General features: G+C 41.7%; 1 pseudogene; it reads right to left on the minus strand.

Moving 5' to 3' along the window:
- The window catches only part of LOC133552455 (uncharacterized), a 44,651-nt pseudogene that overhangs the window by 7,771 nt on the left and 14,008 nt on the right, over positions 1-22,872 (minus strand).

Below are 22,872 nucleotides of genomic sequence, written 5' to 3' on the forward strand. Positions count from 1 at the left end.
TGCAAGGTTGAAGTAGCAGAGCCACTAGTCTCAGACATGCCTGTGCTCCTGGGAATACTGGACACGATGTATCTGGAACCCTTTGGCACGGGCTGCCTGACCACCATCTTTCCTTTCCTGGTCTCTGCCAGAAACAGACTGTACCAGTAGGCATCGTTGGACACCAGAGTGGAATCTGCGAGGGTGGAGTTCCTCTCACTGATCACACTGTTCCTGCTGGGCGGAGCCACCATGCTGGGCTTGGTCTTCTGACACTTGAGCACGATGGTGACCAAGATGGTGATGAGCAGCAGGAAGGACACTGAGCCCAGACCGATGACCAAATACAGGTTGAGGTCTGAGAAGATGTCGTATTCCATGGGCACCTCAGTCATGTCCGAGTAGGCCTTCACAGCAGTCTCCATCGTGGACAGCTTGATGGTGACTGTAGCGGAGAGAGCCGGATCCCCGTTGTCCTTGGCAACAACAACCAGTCTCTGGTGGCGAGGATCTTTGTAACTGAACATCCTCATAGTGCGGATCTCTCCGTTGTACTGGTCCAGACTGAACAAGGTGGCATCAGTCACCTGCAGGAAGTGGTAGGTGATGCGAGAGTTGTGCACCGAGTCCACGTCCAAAGCTATCACCTTGGCAACCAGAGATCCTTTATCAGTGGATCTGGGGATCTTCTCCTCCACCACGGAGCCGTGCGCTCGCCAAGGAGAGACAATAACCGGAGCGTTGTCATTCTGGTCCATAATGATGATGTGGACTGTGACGTTGCTGCTGAGTGGAGGAGAGCCAGAGTCTCTGGCCTCAATGTGGAACAGAAAGTCCTTCTCCATCTCGTAGTCAAAAGTCTTTAGTGCGTAAAGGTTCCCGTTCTCCGGATTGATGGAGAACAGCATGGACATGGAGGTGTTGGCTATCTCCTTCTCTAGGATGAAGTAAACCAGGTACTGGTTCTCATGGAGGTCAGGGTCAAACGCACTGAGTGAACTGAGCAAGGCGCCAGGAGCGTTATTCTCCATCACACGTATGGTATAAAAGGACTGAGGGAAGTGTGGAACATTATCATTCACATCCAGCAGCTGTAAAGTCATGGTTTCATTGTCACTTAAAGGAGGGGAGCCTCGGTCTGTGACAGTGAAGGTGATGTCATATTCTGGAACCTTCTCACGGTCTAATGGCTCGGAGACCACTAACTCGTAATAGTTATCAGAGGACTCCCTCAGTTTAAAAGGCATTTTATGAGGAATGTGAAGATCCACTACTCCATTGTCACCTGAGTCCTTATCACTCACACTGACCACTGCTATCACCGTGTCGACGGGTGTGTTTTCATTCATCGGACTCAGAAAGGACTTAATAGAAATTTCCGGGTGGTTGTCGTTCATGTCCGTCACCTTTATGATCACTTTGCACTGACTGGATAAGGAACTCACCCCCTTGTCGCTGGCTATGACTTCCATTTCATACATTTTTAAATCTTCATAATTAATCATCTCTTTCACTCGGATTTCTCCGTTGTCCTGATTCAAACTGAACATGTTCTGCGTCCTTTCCGACGTGTACAGACTGTAAGAATAGCTCACATCAGAATTGGAGCCTTCGTCCAAGTCAGTGGCGTTCAGTTCAATCACCAAACTGCCAATAGGAGAGTTCTCCATGACGTCCACAGAGTATTTGTCTTGACCGAACGTCGGGGCGTTGTCGTTGACATCCAGGACTCGAACAATGATGCTGGCCGTGCCCGTGCGCGTGGGGACCCCGCCGTCCACGGCGGTGAGGATGAGATGATGGACGGCCTGCAGCTCTCTATCCAGCACCTTTGTTAGGATTAAATCTGCAAATTTAGAGCCGTCTCTTCCCGTCTGAATCTCGATGTTGAAATGCTGGCTGGAGCTCAGGTGGTAGTCCTGCACGGAGTTGGGTCCCACGTCTGGATCCACGGCGTTGTTCAGGGAGAACCTCTCCCCCTCCGGGCTGGCCTCGGAGATGTCCAGGTGCATGGTGCCGCGACGGAAATGAGGCGCGTTGTCGTTAATGTCCGTGATTTCCACTTCGATGTTGAACATCCGGATCGGATTTTCAATCGTCGCGTCTAATTTAAGAGAACAATAGGACGTTGTTTTCAAAGGACACAGCAGCTCCCTGTCTATTCTCTCCATGATAAAAAGCTCTCCAGTCTCCTTGTTGATCTCCAGGTATTTTTTATTGGCGACCACGTCGATGCGCATTTTCCTCTCGCTCAGCGTCCTCACGTCCAATCCCAAATCGGACGCCAAATTAGCAACCACGGAGCCTTCCTCCATTTCTTCCGGCACGGAATAATGAGTGACGCAGCGCGCGTCGTGCGTCATGGCGCACAGAAATAGAAAAAAAAACGTCACACGCGTCATGTTGGGGAAAGTTCGTTGTTACCGAAACGAAATATGAGGTTAGATCCCAAAATCCGCCCTTTCCAAGCCAGAAAATAGCGTGTCTCCCTCAAGGAAAAAAGGCGTGTTTTTTGGCTGCGTCAGCGCGTCACACGGACACGCCCCTCCGACCGGCAACCAATAGAAAAGGCTTATAAATATGACGACATGGTTTAGGATTGTTTTTTTTTGTGGATAACAGCGACGTGAAGTGTCTTTTATAAATATCTGCATCCAGTCAGATATTAAAAATGTGTTTAGTTTTTGTTTTTTGTAAAGTTTAGTTCAACAAAAAACGTGCAGACAAAAGTTTGTTCGGTTTCTGAAAGTCAATCAATCAATCAATCAATGTTTACTTATATAGCCCTAAATCACTAGTGTCTCAAAGGGCTGCACAAACCACCACGACATCCTCGGTAGACCCACGCAAGGAAAACTCACACCCAGTGGGACGTCGGTGACAATGATGACTATGAGAACCTTGGAGAGGAGGAAAGCAATGGATGTCGAGCGGGTCTAACATGATACTGTGAAATTTCAATCCACAATGGATCCAACACAGTCGCGAGAGTCCAGTCCAAAGCGGATCCAACACAGCAGCGAGAGTCCCGTTCACAGCGGAGCCAGCAGGAAACCATCCCAAGCGGAGGCGGATCAGCATCGCAGAGATGTCCCCAGCCGATACACAGGCGGCTTCAATTATTCTATGCGTTCGTCTGTAGCCTTAATGTGGCATTTAAAAGTATTTTAAATTATTTAGGGTAGTGAAGTGTATTATATTTATATAGCGCTTTTCTCAAGTGACTCAAAGCGCTTTACATAGCGACACCCAATATCCAAGTTACATTTTAAACCAGTGTGGGTGGCACTGGGAGCAGGTGGGTAAAGTGTCTTGCCCAAGGACACAACGGCAGTAACCAGGATGGCACAAGCGGGAATCGAACCTGCAACCCTCAAGTTGCCGGCACGGCCACTCCACCAACCGGCGACGTCATATTTCTCATGTTTCGTTTTGTGTATTTCAATAACTGTATTGATTGATTGATACTTTTATTAGTAGATTGCACAGTACAGTACATATTCCGTACAATTGACCACTAAATGGTAACACCCCAATAAGTTTTTCAACTTGTTTAAGTCGGGGTCCACGTTAATCACTTCATGGTACAAATATATACTATCAACATAATACAGTCATCACACAAGTTAATCATCATATTGAATTATTTACATTATTTACAATCCTGGGGGGTGGGATGAGGAGCTTTGGTCGATATCAGTACTTCAGTCATCAACAATTGCATCAACAGAGAAATGGACCTTGAAACAGTGTAGGTTTTACTTAGTAGGATATGTACATAGTGAGTTCAGATAATATAAGAACAAGTATATACATTAGAAGTACATTTGATTATTTACATTAGGTTATTTACAATCCGGGGCAATGGGATGTGGATGGAGGAGGGTATTAGTAAAGGATTGAAGTTGCCTGGAGGTGTTGTTTTAGAGCGGTTTTGAAGGAATATAGAGACACACTTACTTTTACACCTGTTGGGAGTGCATTCCACATTGATGTGGCATAGAAAGAGAATGAGTTAAGACCTTTGTTAGATGGGAATCTGGGTTTATGTGGTTTGTGGAGCTCAGCCTGGTGTTGTGGTTATGGCGGTCATTTACGTTAAGGAAGTAGTTTGACATGTACTTGGGTATCAGGGAGGTGTAGTGGATTTTATAGACTAGGCTCAGTGCAAGTTTGGAGAAGTGGGTTGGAGTGAGGTGTGATCTGGGGTGGAGGTCTAAAATTTGAGGGTTTTGGAGGTGCTGGGGTACCAGGAGGTGCAAGCGTAATCGAAAAGGGGTTGCTGTACAATGGACAGGTTAAAAGATAATACGAAGACCGAGCAAACAACACAACACAAACAGGACATGATAAAAAATAAATAAATAAAACATAAAAACAGGTTCACAGCAGGTGTATAATGGGGCGCCATGGCAGGATGGATATCACTTAGTGTTGAAAGCCAAGGAATAAAAGTGTGTCTTTAAAAACAGGAAGAGAGGAGGCTTGTCTAACACTCAGAGGTAGGTCGTTCCAGAGCTTGGGAGCAGCAGCAGCGTGTTTTTTTAAAATGTATTCTAATAAATTATAATGTATGTATTAAAAAGTTGTATGGCATATTGCCATACACTTTAAATGTATTTGTACTGCACATTGATTTATATTTTTCATTTGTTAGTACTGAGTGGAGTATTGTGTAATTTGGAGGCACATGCATTTTGCAATGTGATGATTAATTTGAGACCAGACTGCAGCAAAACTGCAAAAAAGATTAGCACAAAAGGTTATGTAAACATGAATACAAATATGTAAGCAATCACACAAAGTCTAGTTAAGTTCAATAAGTGTACTGCCATATGTTAATGTGGTCTTTAATCTGAACATATCTTAAAAAGTTACTCACACAGCCTTTAAGCTTCTCCACATTGTCCAGTTACAACCACAAACGTGAATATGTTTCATTTTGATTTTATGTGACTGACAAATACAAAGTGCCACACAATTTCGAAGTAGAATAAAACTTACACATGATTTAAACATTTTTTTTTTTTACGAATCAAAAACTACAAGTGTGGTGCGCAGAAGTATTCAGCCTGTAACTAATTGCCTCTAAAAGTTGCCTGGCTGTTGAATGATCAAATGTTGACTTGTAAATATAGTTTGTGTGTAAAACCAAACTTAAGTTACAATTTTGGAGGTTTGTGAAAAGAATATCGGCAGAAAAAAGGCAACATGAATTCAAAGGAGCACACCATAGAGTTCAAAGATAATACAATTGAGAATTTTAAAGCATTGTGAAGTATATTTATATAGCGCTTTTTCTCTACATAGTGAAACCCAATATCTAAGTTACGTTTAAACCAGTGTGGGTGGCACTGGGAGCAGGTGGGTCAAGTGTCTTGCCCAAGGACACAACCGCAGTGACTAGGATGGCAGAAGCGGGAATCGAACCTGCAACCCTCAAGTTGCTGGCACGGCCACTCTACCAACCGAGCTAAACATATAAGACTTAGATTTGATTCCACATATTTTTTAATTTGTCAGAATATATTTTTTTAATTTTAATCATAATAAGTTTGAAGAAATATTTCACAAATATTCTTCTTCGAAAAAACAGAAACTAAAATGAAGAATTAAATTAACATGTATTTATTATTCCTTACAATAAAAAAAATAATAATTGAACATTGATTTAAATTGTCAGGAAAGAAGAGGAAGAAATTTAAAAGGTAAAAAGGTATATGTGTTTAAAAATCCTAAAATCATTTTTAAGGTTGTATTTTTTCTCTAAAATGTTCTTTCTGAAAGTTTTAAGAAGCAAAGTAAAAAAATAAATGTTTTTATTTCATAAACAAGTGAATGCCAAGTCTTTAAAATATTTTCTTGGATTTTCAAATTCTATTTGAGTTTTGTCTCTCTTAGAATTAAAAATGTCGAGCAAAGCGAGACTAGCTTGCTAGTAAATACATACAATTTAAAAAATAGAGGCAGCTCACTGGTAAGTGCTGCTATTTGAGCTATTTTTAGAACAGGCCAGCGGGCGACTCATCTGGTCCTTACGGGCGACCTGGTGCCCGCGGGAACCGCGTTGTAGGGATGTCCCGATCCAGGTTTTTGCACTTCCGATCCGATACCGATATTGTTTTTGCACTTCCGATCCGATACCGATACTGGCCTATCCGAGCATGTATTAAAGTTTAAAGTTATTTAGCCTACTAAGTTGTCAGATTCATGCTGAAAAGGATTTTAGTACTCATGATAACAACAAGCCAGCTGAATTAGGTGAGTTTGAATATACACAATAGTTGGTATTCAAGGATAAACACAAAATATCAAAAATTATACATGACAAACATAAATGGATATAAACATTTTGCATGCTTTGAACAATTCACAAAGCATTGTGTAATCCATCATCCAAAGAAAGAGTACAGAACTGCAAACCTACAAGACACAAAGGTGTCCACCTAAACTAACAGACTGTCAAGGAAAGCACTGATTAGAGATGTGTCGCCAAGAGTCATCGCATTTTACCATGAATTGATTTACGTGGACCTCGACTTAAACAAGTTGAAAAACTTATTCGGGTGTTACCATTTAGTGGTCAATTGTACGGAGTATGTGCTATACTGTGCAATCTAATAATAAAAGTTTCAATCATTCAATCAATCTTGCCCGTGGAGGAACTTCAGAGATCTGTTTCTTAGGTTGAGGAAGTATACAAGGTTCAGACCGAACAACTGTTACTTGTGTTCTACGAGTTTGCCTAGATGAATGGAAAGAAGAAAGTGATTTTTATAAAACAAATCAAGTTTCATTTATAGTTTGTCAGCCGAAACCATAAGACAGAGCAAACATGAGGAACATGTGACTTTAAGGTTTTACTACTTACGTATAAAATACTACACGGTCTAGCTCCATCCTATCTTGCCGATTGTATTGTACCATATGTACCGGCAAGAAATCTGCGTTCAAAGGACTCCGGCTTATTAGTGATTCCCAAAGCCCCAAAAAAGTCTGCGGGCTATAGAGCTTTTTCATTTCGGGCTCCAGTACTCTGGAATGCCCTCCCGGTAAAAGTTTGAGATGCCACCTCAGTAGAAGCATTTAAGTCTTACCTTAAAACTAATTTGTATACTCTAGCCTTTAAATAGACTCCCTTTTTAGACCAGTTGATATGCCGTTTCTTTTCTTTTTCTTCTATGTCCCACTCTCCTTTGTGGAGGGGGTCCGGTCCGATCCGGTGGCCATGTACTGCTTGCCTGTGTATCGGCTGGGGACATCTCTGCGCTGCTGATCCGCCTCCGCTTGGGATGGTTTCCTGCTGGCTCCGCTGTGAACGGGACTCTCGCTGCTGTGTTGGATCCGCTTTGGACTGGACTCTCGCGACTGTGTTGGATCCATTATGGATTGAACTTTCACAGTATCATGTTAGACCCGCTCGACATCCATTGCTTTCCTCCTCTCCAAGGTTCTCATAGTCATCATTGTCACCGACGTCCCACTGGGTCATTATTGTCACCGATGTCCCACTGGGTGTGAGTTTTCCTTGCCCTTATGTGGGCCTACCGAGGATGTCGTAGTGGTTTGTGCAGCCCTTTGAGACACTAGTGATTTAGGGCTATATAAGTAAACATTGATTGATTGAAAATGTTCTCTGGTCTGATGAGACCAAAAATATACCTTTTGCCTTGAATCCTATAGGAAAACTAACACTACACATCACTGGAAACACACCATCTCCGATGTTAAACATGTAACAAGAAAAATGGATGAAGTCAAATACAGGCGAATTTTGAAAGAAAACCAGTTGGAGTCTGGAGTTGATACTCTGGAGCAACGGTTCACTTTACCAGGACAACACAGGTAAACATTATGCAAGTGCTACAATGGATTACTTTAAAACAAAACATAATCATAGGTCAGAATTAACCATGCAGTCCAAGTCCAGACCTAAATCCGATGCAACATCTGTAGTAATATCTGAAAACTGCTTTCACAAATTTTGCCATCTAAACTGATTGAGCTTGAGCTGTTTTGCAAATAACAATAAGCAAAATTTGAGTCTTTATGTCCAAAGATCATATACAGACCAACCACAAAAGACTTTTAACTGCAGTTGCATCAAAAAATCTATCCTAACTCCAAACCATGGACTACCCCACAATTAAAACAGAGCCTGAGGGAAAACATAAATCCTTCAGGCAACAGGACTAGGCAAAAAAATGGAATTTAAAAAACGAGGTATTTAATGCAAAACTGAAGTATACAAAAAAAACTGGAAACAAAATTCAGCAGCAAGAACACCAAGCAGGCCGTTCAGAAGCTGAAAACCCTGTCAGGATGCCAACCAAACACATCATGCACTGTCAGTGACCCGGAAACCCTCTCTAAAGACCTGAACACATCTTTTACCCATTTTCATAATTTGGACTTCTCACCAGAGTGTCAGGACCTGCTTAGAGCCCTCCCACCACCAGACCCCGAGGAACCGGCCCCCTTCACAGAGGAGGAAGTACGGCGCCAGCTGAGCCGCCGCAAGCCAGGCAAGGCACCAGGGCCTGATGGCATTCCAGGAACTGTGACCAGGGACTGTGCCATGGAGCTTCTCTCTATCCTACACTCCCTCTTCTGTAAATTCTACAGGACTGCAACAATACCTATACTGTAGAAAACTGCAACCATCATTCCAGTACCGAATAAATCCAGACCCACAGAATTCAACCATTACTGCCACATAGCCCTCAGATCAATTATTATGAAGTGCCTGGAGAAACTGCTGCTCTACATCATCTTTCCAGTTGTCACCCCACACCTGGACCCTCTCCAATTGGCATACAGGTCCAGGAGGGGCACAGAGGATTAGGCCAGGATTCTCTTTGTGGACTCCAGCTCCACCTTCAACTCCCTACAGAAGCATCTACTGATCCAGAAACTACACCATCTCAACAGCCCCCCTAAGCTGATCCACCTTACCAACAACTTCCTCTCCGACCGACTGCAAGCAGTAAGGGTGGGTTTAAACACATCCCCGGTGCTTACCATCAACATCGGGGTCCCACAGGGATGTGTGTTGAGCCCCTTCCTGTTCACACTCTACACCAATGACTGCCGTAGCATCTCACCCACCACAAAATATTTAAAATACTCAGATGTCACAGTTAATCCATCCTGGACTATCATAACACAGTCAAACCTTTCATAGAGTCATGCACAGCCAGTTATCTGGAAATCAATGTCAATCAAACAGAAGAAATATGGTTCAACCCCCCTCACCCCATCATCATAAACACAGAAACCGTTAAAACGCTCGACACTTTTAAATACCTGGGCGTAACCTTGGACAATGAACTCACCTTTGATCAGCACACCACGGACATTCAAAAAAGAAGTCAACAGAGACTGTCAGCCATCCGTCAACTTAAAGGACGATACGTTGCACCTCACCTCCTGTTATTAAAGTACCAACGCATTGTTCAATCCATCCTTTTGTACTGTTCCACATGTTTTTTTCACTATGCTTTCTGTAACTCACAGGCAATACAAACATAGCAGCTAAAAACATCGGCCTACCCACACACGACATTTCAGATCCAAACCCCAGGTCCATCATTGGACTGGCAAACACAATAGTCCAGGACAGGGATCAGGAACCTTTTTGTCTGAGAGAGCCAAGAAGCCAAATATTTTAAAATGTATTTCCCTTAGAGCCATATAATATTTTTTTTTAACACTGAACACAACTAAACGCATGCATTTTTAAGTAAGACCAACATTTCCAGAGTATAATAGGTCTCTTATTCTTTGTATTAACATTGTTATTCTGAAGTTAACTGTGGAGGGGGCGTGGCCTGCGGGCCTGCAGCAAAGCGGGATCGAAATCAGCGACAGGTGCCTGGAAGGCCCACCTGGGCCTTGTTATCTAATTACCTGTCGCTCTGTTATAAGTAACAGCCAGGAGGAGAGACGGGGTCGGGGCTGGAGCCAGAGCGCGAGTGAGGACGAAAGAGAAAAAGACAATTGCTGGAAAGCAACTGAGAGAAAAAGAAAATAAAACAATAGTGTAACCCTAAAACAGTCTCTTGGCTGTCTGAAGAACCCCCATGAGGACAAGCCCCACACTAACCAATAATACAAAAATTACTTATTACCATTAACGCAACTTCTTGAACATAAAAATGCATGAGAATGTTTTATATTTTGAACGTTATTTTTAACACTGTGATTACACGTGGAATCATTCATTACTTATCGTGTTAAGCAATGTCAGCTCAGATTTATCCGAGAGCCAGATGCAGTCATCAAAAGAGCCACATCTGGCTCTAGAGTCATAGGTTCCCTACCCCTGGTCCAGGATATGACTCACTCACTACACCAATACATCATCCCACTACCATCAGGGCGCAGGTACAACACTATCAAATTCCGGAGGGCCCGCCTCAGAAAAATACTTATCCCTGCAGCTATAGCCGCCCTAAACACTGCAGGCCCGGCCGACCTGTCTTACAAGCCTGAAAATGTCTTGGTCATGTATGATGTCTTTTTGTTACTTTTGTTCGTGATGTGTAATGTCTATTGTTTAAATGTATGGCAGTGAAAATTAATTTCCCCAAAGGGGACCTTCCATCCATCCATCCATTTTCGGGGGGGCGCTGAAGCCTATCTCAACTACAATCGAGCGGAAGGTGTTGTACACCCTGGACAAGTCGCCACCTCATCACAAGGCCAACACAGATAGACAGACAACATTCACACTCACATTCACACACTAGGAACCATTTAGTGTTGCCAATCAACCTATCCCCAGGTGCATGTCTTTGGAGGTGGGAGGAGCTTATCCCCAGGTGCATGTCTTTGGAGGTGGGAGGAGCTTAACCAGGTGCATGTCTTTGGAAATGGGAGGAAGCCAGCCAGAGTACCCGGAGGAAACCCACGCAGTCACGGGGAGGGCATGCAAACTCCACACAGAACGATCCAAGTCCGGGGTTGAACTCGGGACTACTCAGGACCTTCGTATTGTGAGGCAGACGCACTAACCCCTCTCCCACCGTGCTGCCCCAAAGGGGACCAATCAATCTAAATCTTCATCTAAAATCTAAAAAGCAATTGCACTTAAATGTAAACCGGATAATTTTGCACTATATATGTTTCAGTTTTTCCGTCATTGAAAAATATTGAAACTCATGAACCATTTTCCTTCAGCTTCACAATTTTGCACCACTTTGTGTTGGTCTTGCTCTTAAAAATCCCATCAAAATGTATCAATGGTCGTAATGTGACAAAATCTGGAAAATTTAATAAGGTATGATTACTGTTCTCAGCTACAATTGGGCGGAAGGCAGTGTACACCCTGGACAAGTCGCCACCGAAAGGGAATAAGCGGTAGAAGATGGATGGATGGATGGATGATTACTGTTTTAAGCCACTGCATTGGGGGAGTGTCAAAACATGCATTATGCAATGTATCACAATGTCACATGATGTTTAATATCAATTAGAAAATGTTTCAAAAGTATATTATTTTCCATGGTAGCGAAATCAGACGAAAACAACAGCAGCAACATGGAAGTGGGTCGGGAAAAAGCCACATTTTCAGTTTTAAGGAGCGGATATATTTTAGAGTTTCCCATCTAGTCATTTAAGCAGAGGTGTCAGAACTGCGGCCCGCGAGATGTTATTTTGCGGCCCCCACCTTAATATGAAAGTTTAATGTTAGTGTGGCCCGCAAGTTTTTTATGAATGGCGCTCGGCAGCGTTGTGTAGGGAGCTGAAGGAATCTCCCAATCAGGGTGTGGTATGTGGCTCTCGAGGGCCGAACATTGATGTCACTTGCGTGATACAAGCAGATAAACCCCCCCTCCCCTCCCATTTGCTCCAGACAGAGACCATTTTTGTCATTTGGCTCCAAAATGGGTCTTTCAACGTTCTGGGTTGCCTACCCCTGCATTAGTGGAAAAGCGGAAAATGAGTGAAAGCGACAGAGACGTTGCCATTGAGACGAGGCAGTCGCAATGTCCGTCAGTAATAACAGTCCCCGATAACCTGGACCAATTCAAATCGTTATTTACTTTTTTAAATTGTTTTATTTGCATTGCCTCACATTTCTTAATACTCATTTTGTTCATTAATAGTTTGATTTTATTTTGTGTTGAAAATAAAAATAAAGACATTTGAAAATACATACTTTAAGAAATATTTTCTCGCGGCCCAGACTCTGCATCCAGTGGCCCCCATGCAGGTAAATTGAGTTTGAGACCCATGACGTTACTGGAAAAATGACAACTATAACTACGCTAAAACAACAAGGCAAAACAAAAAACCTTTTGTCTTTTTCCTTCCCAATCAACCTTCCTGTCTCACTCGCACCAACACACACTATAGGCTCAGAAAGTGTCTGACATCCCAAACTTCCACACTGCACATTGCTGAAAGGTCACTGTGTTGAAACCTCAAAATCTCTGGAAAAGCTGACCGTTTTCATAAATATTTAATCAATTGTAAAGGATTTAGTTTGAACTTATTTCTTATTTCTGAATTATATATGTTAAACTTGCTACTATGGAAATCTGTGAAAACAACAAAGTATCTTGATTTAAATTAGTCCTTTTTCTACAGGTACTTTATATCACACTAAGTAATATGAGCAGCTTTTTGCTGTGGGACTTGTATTAAAAAAAATCTCCCTGATATGTGTTTGATTTATTCAATGGATGCTAAAGGAAATCCTGCATGGGAAAAAAGATGCACCAATAATCAATATTTAATGATTTGAAAATATAATCTTCACTCGTAATCAAATTAAATTGTGACGTTCCTAAGATGACCTTAATAATGAACTGGATTTCTACTTTGTTTTTACTAACTAGCTTAATTAAACATTACTCATGTTGATTTGTGTTTATGTGATCCCTGTATGTATGTGAGTACATGAGAACAAGCAGTACTTTAATTCTAACTACACAGAATTAATTCCGGTAGGCAACCTTATTAAAATAGTATTGGAAATAAATACTGTATAAACGAAATTTCACCAGGAATTAGGTTAGTTTAAGGTATGGAAATATTTGGGAATAATAGGCAGTGTCAGTATTATTAAACATAAGGAAAACATGGACTTATAATCTTCTGACGTGGTGGAGCATTAAATGTTAATTAATGTGCACGTTGTCATACCTGCAAGGTTGAAGTAGCGGAGCCACTAGTCTCAGACATGCCTGTGCTCCTGGGAATACTGGACACGAAGTATCTGGAACCCTTAGGCACGGGCTGCCTGACCACCATCTTTCCTTTCCTGGTCTCTGCCAGAAACAGACTGTACCAGTAGGCATCGTTGGACACCAGAGTGGAATCTGCGAGGGTGGAGTTCCTCTCACTGATCACACTGTTCCTGCTGGGCGGAGCCACCATGCTGGGCTTGGTCTTCTGACACTTGAGCACGATGGTGACCAAGATGGTGATGAGCAGCAGGAAGGACACTGAGCCCAGACCGATGACCAAATACAGGTTGAGGTCTGAGAAGATGTCGTATTCCATGGGCACCTCAGTCATGTCCGAGTAGGCCTTCACAGCAGTCTCCATCGTGGACAGCTTGATGGTGACTGTAGCGGAGAGAGCGGGGTCTCCGTTGTCCTTGGCAACAACAACCAGTCTCTGGTGGCGAGGATCTTTGTAACTGAACATCCTCATAGTGCGGATCTCTCCGTTGTACTGGTCCAGACTGAACAAGGTGGCATCGGTCACCTGCAGGAAGTGGTAGGTGATGCGAGAGTTGTGCACCGAGTCCACGTCCAAAGCTATCACCTTGGCAACCAGAGATCCTTTATCAGTGGATCTGGGGATCTTCTCCTCCACCACGGAGCCGTGCGCTCGCCAAGGAGAGACAATAACCGGACCGTTGTCATTCTGGTCCATAATGATGATGTGGACTGTGACGTTGCTGCTGAGTGGAGGAGAGCCAGAGTCTCTGGCCTCAATGTGGAACAGAAAGTCCTTCTCCATCTCATAGTCAAAAGTCTTGAGTGCGTAAAGGTTCCCGTTCTCCGGATTGATGGAGAACAGCATGGACATGGAGGTGTTGGCTATCTCCTTCTCTAGGATGAAGTAAACTAGGTACTGGTTCTCATGGAGGTCAGGGTCAAACGCACTGAGTGAACTGAGCAAGGCGCCAGGAGCGTTATTCTCCATCACACGTATGGTATAAAAGGACTGAGGGAAGTGTGGAACATTATCATTCACATCCAGCAGCTGTAAAGTCATGGTTTCATTGTCACTTAAAGGAGGGGAGCCTCGGTCTGTGACAGTGAAGGTGATGTCATATTCTGGAACCTTCTCACGGTCTAAAGGCTCGGAGACCACTAACTCGTAATAGTTATCAGAGGACTCCCTCAGTTTAAAAGGCATTTTATGAGGAATGTGAAGATCCACTACTCCATTGTCACCTGAGTCCTTATCACTCACACTGACCACTGCTATCACCGTGTCAACATCAATATTCTCACTCACTGGACTTTGGAACGATTTAATAGATATTTCTGGATGGTTGTCATTCATGTCCTCAACTTGAATTTTAATTGTACATTGTCCTGATAAACTGTTGACTCCTTTGTCTGCTGCTATAACTTCCATATCATAAATCTTAAAATCTTCATAATTCAACATGCCTTTAACGGTAATCTCACCAGAAGAAGGATTCAGGTTGAACATGTCTTGTGTTTTCTCTGGTGTGTATAAACTATATGAATATGTTAAATCGGAGTTGGATCCTTCATCCAAGTCAGTAGCATTTAAATCAATGACAAGGTTTCCAATAGGAGAATTCTCCATTATTTTCACACTGTAAATAGATTCATTAAACAAAGGAGCGTTGTCATTGGTGTCCAAAACCTGAACAATAATTTTGGCAGTGCCGGAACGTGGAGGTTTGCCGCCATCTACTGCCGTCAGTACTAAACTGTGCACTGCCTGCTGCTCTCGGTCTAAACTCCTCTTCAAGATCAAATCTGCAAACTGGGTTCCCTCTCTTCCAGTCTGAACTTCGATGTTAAAATGCTCACTTTCACTCAGATGATAAGTTTTGACTGTGTTGCTGCCGACATCAGGATCCACTGCGTTGCTCAAAGAGAACCTCTCCCCCTTTGCGGTAGATTCAGATATATCCAAATGAATGGCGTCTCTCCTAAATTGAGGGGCGTTGTCGTTGATGTCTATTATTTCCACCTCGATGTTGAAAATACGCACAGGGTTTTCAAGAATCACCTCAAGTCTGAGATAACAAGAAGCTGATGATTTTGTGGTGCAAATATGTTCCCTGTCGATCTTCTCCACAATGTAGAGTTCTCCCGTGTCTTTGTTCACGTCCAGATATTTCTTATTCGCAATAATGTCCAGACGCATCTTCCTCTGATTCAGCGTTTTTACATCCAGTCCGAGATCGGGCGCAAGGTTGGCCACGACCGAGCCTTCTTTCATTTCCTCGGGTATGGAATAATGAGTCACAGAAGCTACTTGGTGAATCGAGAAGAGAAGAACAACAATGGCGCGCAGCACGTACCTTCTTTGACGTGCCTGTTTTAACGCAATGGCCCTCATGGTTGTCCAAGTGCGCACGTCACACCTCAGTTTACGCGCGTCGTCTTTGCTCCAATTCCAACGGGGGGGAAAAAACAATAATAATCCAAAAGCGTCGGTGTGATCGAATTCCAAGAGAATATTAAGTAGCTGAAATGAGCGACGACATTCACGAAGGCGCCTTTCAACACAGGCGGTCCACTTGATTAAAGATCCGCCCTATGACGTCTGGGCTGAGGTTTAAACTGGAGAACATGAGCGCCACCTCAGCATCCATTTCAAACACGTTATCCATCCATCCATTTTCCTACCGCTTGTCCCTTTTTGAGGCTGTTGGAGCATATCTCAGCTGCATTCGGGCGGTAGGTGAGGTACACCCTGGATTACACATTTATTTTTTTTACATTATCAAATAAATATTTAACAATTGAATTCTATATATTTATCAGTTTGTTATATTTTATATACATATATAAATTATATCTTATTTACTTAATTTATTACTGTATTGTATTTAAAATGAATATTGTTCAATTTGTTTTAAATAATTGTATAAAATGTTTCAGTACCAACTTACATTATTTAGGTAAAGGTTTGTTATAGTTTGAGTATTATTCATAATATTACTACAATATATATATATCATTTACGCAATATTAACTATGATTCACTATTATTGTATGAAACTAGACGTTTATTATATTTAAATTAGTGTATATTACTGTTATACATTTTTAGGAAAAAAACTTTTAGGCTATATTAAACTTTTAGTTATTATCCATCCATCCATTTTCTACCGCTTGTCCCTTTTTTGAGTTGCGGCGGGGTCGCTGGAGTCTATCTCAGCTGCATTTGGGCGGTAAGTGAGGTATACCCTGGATTACACTATTATTATTTTTTTTTTACACTATCGAGATAAGTATTTACCAACTGATTTTTTTATATATCTATCAGTTTGTTGTATTTTATTTACATATACAAATTATATGTTTATTTACTTAGTTTATTACTGTATTGTATTTAAAAGGAATATTGTAATATTTGTTTTAAATATGTTGTTAAATGTTTCAGTACAAACGTACAGTATTTAAGTAAAAGTTTGTTACAGTTCAAATATTTCTCATAATATTAATATTTGATATATATATATATTACAAAAATATTTTCGCGATATGAAAATATGATTCACTATTATTGTATATGTAAATAGGAGTTTATTGTGTTGTATTTATTATGTATTACTATTGTACATTTTTTTGAAAAAAACTTTAAGGCTATATTCAACTTTTAGTTACAGCTTTTTCTACCGTTTGTCCCTTTTTGGGGTAGTGGTGGGGTCGCTGGAGCCTATCTCAGCTGCATTCGGGCAGTAGGTGAGGTATACCCTGGATTACACAATTATTATTAATTTTTTTACACTATCGAAATAAATATTTACCAATTGATTTTTCATGTTTATTAATCAGTTTGTTATATACTGTATATGTATATATATATATATATATATATATTTTTTTTCTATTTACTTAGTTTATTACTGTATTGTATTTAAAAGGAATAGTTTTACATTTGTTTTAAATATTTTGTATAAAATATTTCAGAACCAACTTACAGTATTTAGGTAAAAGTTTCTTATAGTTTAAATATTATTCACAATATTACTATAGTACATGTAATTTAGAAAAACATTAACGCAATATGAAAATAGTAATTACTATTATCGTATGTAATTAGAAGTTTATTATATTTTATTTATTATACATGACTATTATATATTTTTTGTTTTTAAAGTTTAGGCTATATTAAACTTTTAAGTACTATCCATCCATCCTTTTTTCTGCCGCTTGTCCCGGTAAACCCTGGATTACACAATTATTTTATTTTCTTTACACTATCGAAATAAATATTTTGATAGGCTTAATTAGGCTGCTGCCCCCGCGACCCGACCTCGGATAAGCGTAAGAAGAAGGATGGATGGATGAAATAAATATTTACCAATTGATTTTTTAATTTATTTGTCAATTTGTTATATTTTATATACATATACATTGTATTTGTATTTACTTAGTTTATTACTGTATTGTATTTAAAAGTAAGATTTTTACTTTTGTTTCAAATATTTTTATAAAACATTTCAGTACTAACTTACAGTATTTAAGTAAAAGTTTGTCATAGTTCAAATATTATTCATAATATTACTATAATATACAGTATATATATTACAAAACATTTATATGTTATGAAATTATTATTTACTATTATTGTACGTTATTGGAAGTTTATTATATTTCATTTATTATTACTATTATACATTTTTACAACAAACTTTTAGGCCATATAGAAGTTATAGTTACTAATTTATTAATAATTTTATTTAAGGGAGAAGTCCAGCCCACCGCGTCCTTAGCTTTCTCGAAATGTGGCGGTAACGTTTCAAATAAGAGCATAACATTTCCACTCTCTCTGGGATGGTTGTATGTTTCAGCACATTCTCAATAGTCCTCATTCCTGAAATAAAAAAATATTATTTCTACAATTGCTACACAAAGACAAAATTAAATTCCAAGCAACTCATACAAAATGTAAAGAAATATATTTGAACAGAAGGTGGCTACAAGAATAACCCCAACTCACAATGCATCCCACAGAGTCCAGTTAAATCCATATTGAGGTAACAAAAGAACATGGCATTTTTCTTGAACAGGCCATCCACAAAATGAGTGATCGGGAAAAGAGAATACTGAGAAGAGAGACCACCAAGACACTCTGAAGAAGTTAGAAGCTTCATTGTCCGAGATGGGAGGGACTGCACACGCACAAGTTCATCAGCAGCTGTAGCAAGAGAAAGGTGCTTCATCCATCCATTTTTCTACCACATGTCCCTTTATGGGTCGGGGGGCTGCTCGAGCCTATCTAAGCTGCATTCAGGCAATAAGACAAGTACACCCTGGACAAGTTGCCAACTCATCACAGGGCCAACACAGATACAGAGACAACATTCACATACTAGGGCCAATCAACCTATCCCCAGGTGCATGTCTTTGGAGGTGGGAGGAAGCCGGAGTACTCGGAGGGAACTCACGCAGTCACGGGGAGAACATGCAAACTCACACAGAAAGATCCCGAGCCCAGGATCGAACCCAGGACCTTCGTAATGTGAGGCACACGCACTAAACCCTGTTCCCCTGTTTCCCTGTAGCCCGAGAAAAGCTACTGTTGAATATAAATACCATTCATCCATCCATGTTCTAACGCTTATTCCCTTTTGGAATAAGCGGTAGAACAATCGGGCGGAAGTTGGGGTACACCCTGGACAAGTCACCACCTCATCGCAAGGCCAACACAGATAAACAGAGAACATTCACACTCACATTCACACACTAGGGACCATTTAGTGTTGCCAATCAACCTATCCCCAGGTGCATGTCTTTTGAGGTGGGAGGGGCCTATCCCCAGGTGCATGTCTTTGGAGGTGGGAGGAAGCCGGAGTACCAGGAGGAAACCCACGCAGTCACGGGGAGAACATGCAAACCCCGCACAAAAAGACCCCGAGCCCGGGATTGAACCCAGGACTACTCAGGACCTTCGTATTGTGAGACAGACGCACTAACCCCTGCTCCCCTGTTCCTCTGTAGCCCGAGAAAGCTACTGTTGAATAGAAATCATGTAAGATATAATTTGAATATTGTCGATGTGAAGAGGCTTGTTTTGTCTGATAAGAAAAAAATTTGGCTTTTTAGACATTAGAGCTTTTTTGGCCTTCAGGCTATGTTTGGAAAACACAAAACACTGCACATCAACACTATCACACAATCTCCACTGCATGGTGGTGGCAATATAATGTTGTGAAGATGTTTGTCAGAAGCAGGCCATGGAAGGCTTGTAAAAGGTATTTATAAAGGGCAAAAAAATACTCTTGGAGAATAATCTGTTCATACCCAAAAGAAAATGACATGCCTTAGGTGTCCCAGCAAGACAACAACCCGAAACATACAACAAAAGCTTTAGAAGACGTCATCAAAGACGTCAAAAATATATGTTCCAAAGTCTCCCAGATCTCAATCAAAACGAGAATGTCTGGCGGGACTTAAAAATAACTGTTCACACTCAATCCCGTAAATAACGAGACTAGGGGAAATAACGGTGTACAAACATGCTGACTGAGAAATATCCACAAAGATGTGGTGTTGTAATTATAGCCAAAAGTGCATCTAAAAAAAAGGAACTTATATGTTATAGGTTAATAAATAACTGTTTTTTTTTTAATTCAAGAATACTTTTTCTACTCATTTATTCTCAAAAATGTCCAAAATGAAGTGACGGTGATGTCATTTTATAAAGTAAATAAACGTCTAATGCATCCAATAGAGAGGAACACTTTTGCAAGGCACTATACACTGACCACATGTGTCCAAGTGATTCATACCTGCAAGGTTGAAGTAGCAGAGCCACTAGTCTCAGACATGCCTGTGCTCCTGGGAATACTGGACACGATGTATCTGGAACCCTTTGGCACGGGCTGCCTGACCACCATCTTTCCTTTCCTGGTCTCTGCCAGAAACAGACTGTACCAGTAGGCATCGTTGGACACCAGAGTGGAATCTGCGAGGGTGGAGTTCCTCTCACTGATCACACTGTTCCTGCTGGGCGGAGCCACCATGCTGGGCTTGGTCTTCTGACACTTGAGCACGATGGTGACCAAGATGGTGATGAGCAGCAGGAAGGACACTGAGCCCAGACCGATGACCAAATACAGATTGAGGTCTGAGAAGATGTCGTATTCCATGGGCACCTCAGTCATGTCCGAGTAGGCCTTCACAGCAGTCTCCATCGTGGACAGCTTGATGGTGACTGTAGCAGAAAGAGCGGGGTCTCCGTTGTCCTTGGCAACAACAACCAGTCTCTGGTGGCGAGGATCTTTGTAACTGAACATTCTCATAGTGCGGATCTCTCCGTTGTACTGGTCCAGGCTGAACAAGGTGGCATCAGTCACCTGCAGGAAGTGGTAGGTGATGCGAGAGTTGTGCACCGAGTCCACGTCCAAAGCTATCACCTTGGCAACCAGAGATCCTTTATCAGTGGATCTGGGGATCTTCTCCTCCACCACGGAGCCGTGCGCTCGCCAAGGAGAGACAATAACCGGAGCGTTGTCGTTCTGGTCCATAATGATGATGTGGACTGTGACGTTGCTGCTGAGTGGAGGAGAGCCAGAGTCTCTGGCCTCAATGTGGAACAGAAAGTCCTTCTCCATCTCGTAGTCAAAAGTCTTTAGTGCGTAAAGGTTCCCGTTCTCCGGATTGATGGAGAACAGCATGGACATGGAAGTGTTGGCTACCTCCTTCTCTAGGATGAAGTAAACTAGGTACTGGTTCTCATGGAGGTCAGGGTCAAACGCACTGAGTGAACTGAGCAAGGCGCCAGGAGCGTTATTCTCCATCACACGTATGGTATAAAAGGACTGAGGGAAGTGTGGAACATTATCATTCACATCCAGCAGCTGTAAAGTCATGGTTTCATTGTCACTTAAAGGAGGGGAGCCTCGGTCTGTGACAGTGAAGGTGATGTCATATTCTGGAACCTTCTCACGGTCTAATGGCTCGGAGACCACTAACTCGTAATAGTTATCAGAGGACTCCCTCAGTTTAAAAGGCATTTTATGAGGAATGTGAAGATCCACTACTCCATTGTCACCTGAGTCCTTATCACTCACACTGACCACTGCTATCACCGTGTCAACATCAATATTCTCACTCACTGGACTTTGGAACGATTTAATAGATATTTCTGGATGGTTGTCATTCATGTCCTCAACTTGGATTTTAATTGTACATTGTCCTGATAAACTGTTGACTCCTTTGTCTGCTGCTATAACTTCCATATCATAAATCTTAAAATCTTCATAATTCAACATGCCTTTAACAGTAATCTCACCAGAAGAAGGATTCAGATTGAACATGTCTTGTGTTTTCTCTGGTGTGTATAAACTATATGAATATGTTAAATCGGAGTTGGATCCTTCATCCAAGTCAGTAGCATTTAAATCAATGACAAGGTTTCCAATAGGAGAATTCTCCATTATTTTCACACTGTAAATAGATTCATTAAACAAAGGAGCGTTGTCATTGGTGTCCAAAACCTGAACAATAATTTTGGCAGTGCCGGAACGTGGAGGTTTGCCGCCATCTACTGCCGTCAGTACTAAACTGTGCACTGCCTGCTGCTCTCGGTCTAAACTCCTCTTCAGGATCAAATCTGCAAACTGGGTTCCCTCTCTTCCAGTCTGAACTTCTATGTTAAAATGCTCACTTTCACTCAGATGATATGTTTTGACTGTGTTGCTGCCCACATCAGGATCCACTGCGTTGCTCAAAGAGAACCTCTCACCCTTTGCGGTAGATTCAGATATATCCAAATGAATGGCGTCTCTCCTAAATTGAGGGGCGTTGTCGTTGATGTCTATTATTTCCACCTCGATGTTGAAAATACGCACAGGGTTTTCAAGAATCACCTCAAGTCTGAGATAACAAGAAGCGGATGTTTTCGTTGGGCAAATATGTTCCCTGTCGATCTTCTCCACAATGTAGAGTTCTCCCGTGTCTTTGTTCACGTCCAGATATTTCTTATTCGCAATAATGTCCAGACGCATCTTCCTCTGATTCAGCGTTTTTACATCCAGTCCGAGATCGGGCGCAAGGTTGGCCACGACCGAGCCTTCTTTCATTTCCTCGGGTATGGAATAATGAGTCACAGAAGCTACTTGGTGAATCGAGAAGAGAAGAACAACAATGGCGCGCAGCACGTACCTTCTTTGACGTGCCTGTTTTAACGCAATGGCCCTCATGGTTGTCCAAGTGCGCACGTCACACCTCAGTTTACGCGCGTCGTCTTTGCTCCAATTCCAACGGGGGGAAAAAAACAATAATAATCCAAAAGCGTCGGTGTGATCGAATTCCAAGAGAATATTAAGTAGCTGAAATGAGCGACGACATTCACGAAGGCGCCTTTCAACACAGGCGGTCCACTTGATTAAAGATCCGCCCTATGACGTCTGGGCTGAGGTTTAAACTGGAGAACATGAGCGCCACCTCAGCATCCATTTCAAACACCTTATCCATCCATCCATTTACTACCGCTTGTCGCTTTTTGAGGCTGTTGGAGCATATCTCAGCTGCATTCGGGCGGTAGGTGAGGTATACCCTGGATTACACATTTATTTTTTTTACATTATCAAATAAATATTTAACAATTGAATTCTATATATTTATCAGTTTGTTATATTTTATATACATATATAAATTATATCTTATTTACTTAATTTATTACTGTATTGTATTTAAAATGAATATT

Source organism: Nerophis ophidion, linkage group LG05 (genome assembly GCF_033978795.1).
Source record: "Nerophis ophidion isolate RoL-2023_Sa linkage group LG05, RoL_Noph_v1.0, whole genome shotgun sequence".
NCBI lineage: Eukaryota > Metazoa > Chordata > Actinopteri > Syngnathiformes > Syngnathidae > Nerophis > Nerophis ophidion.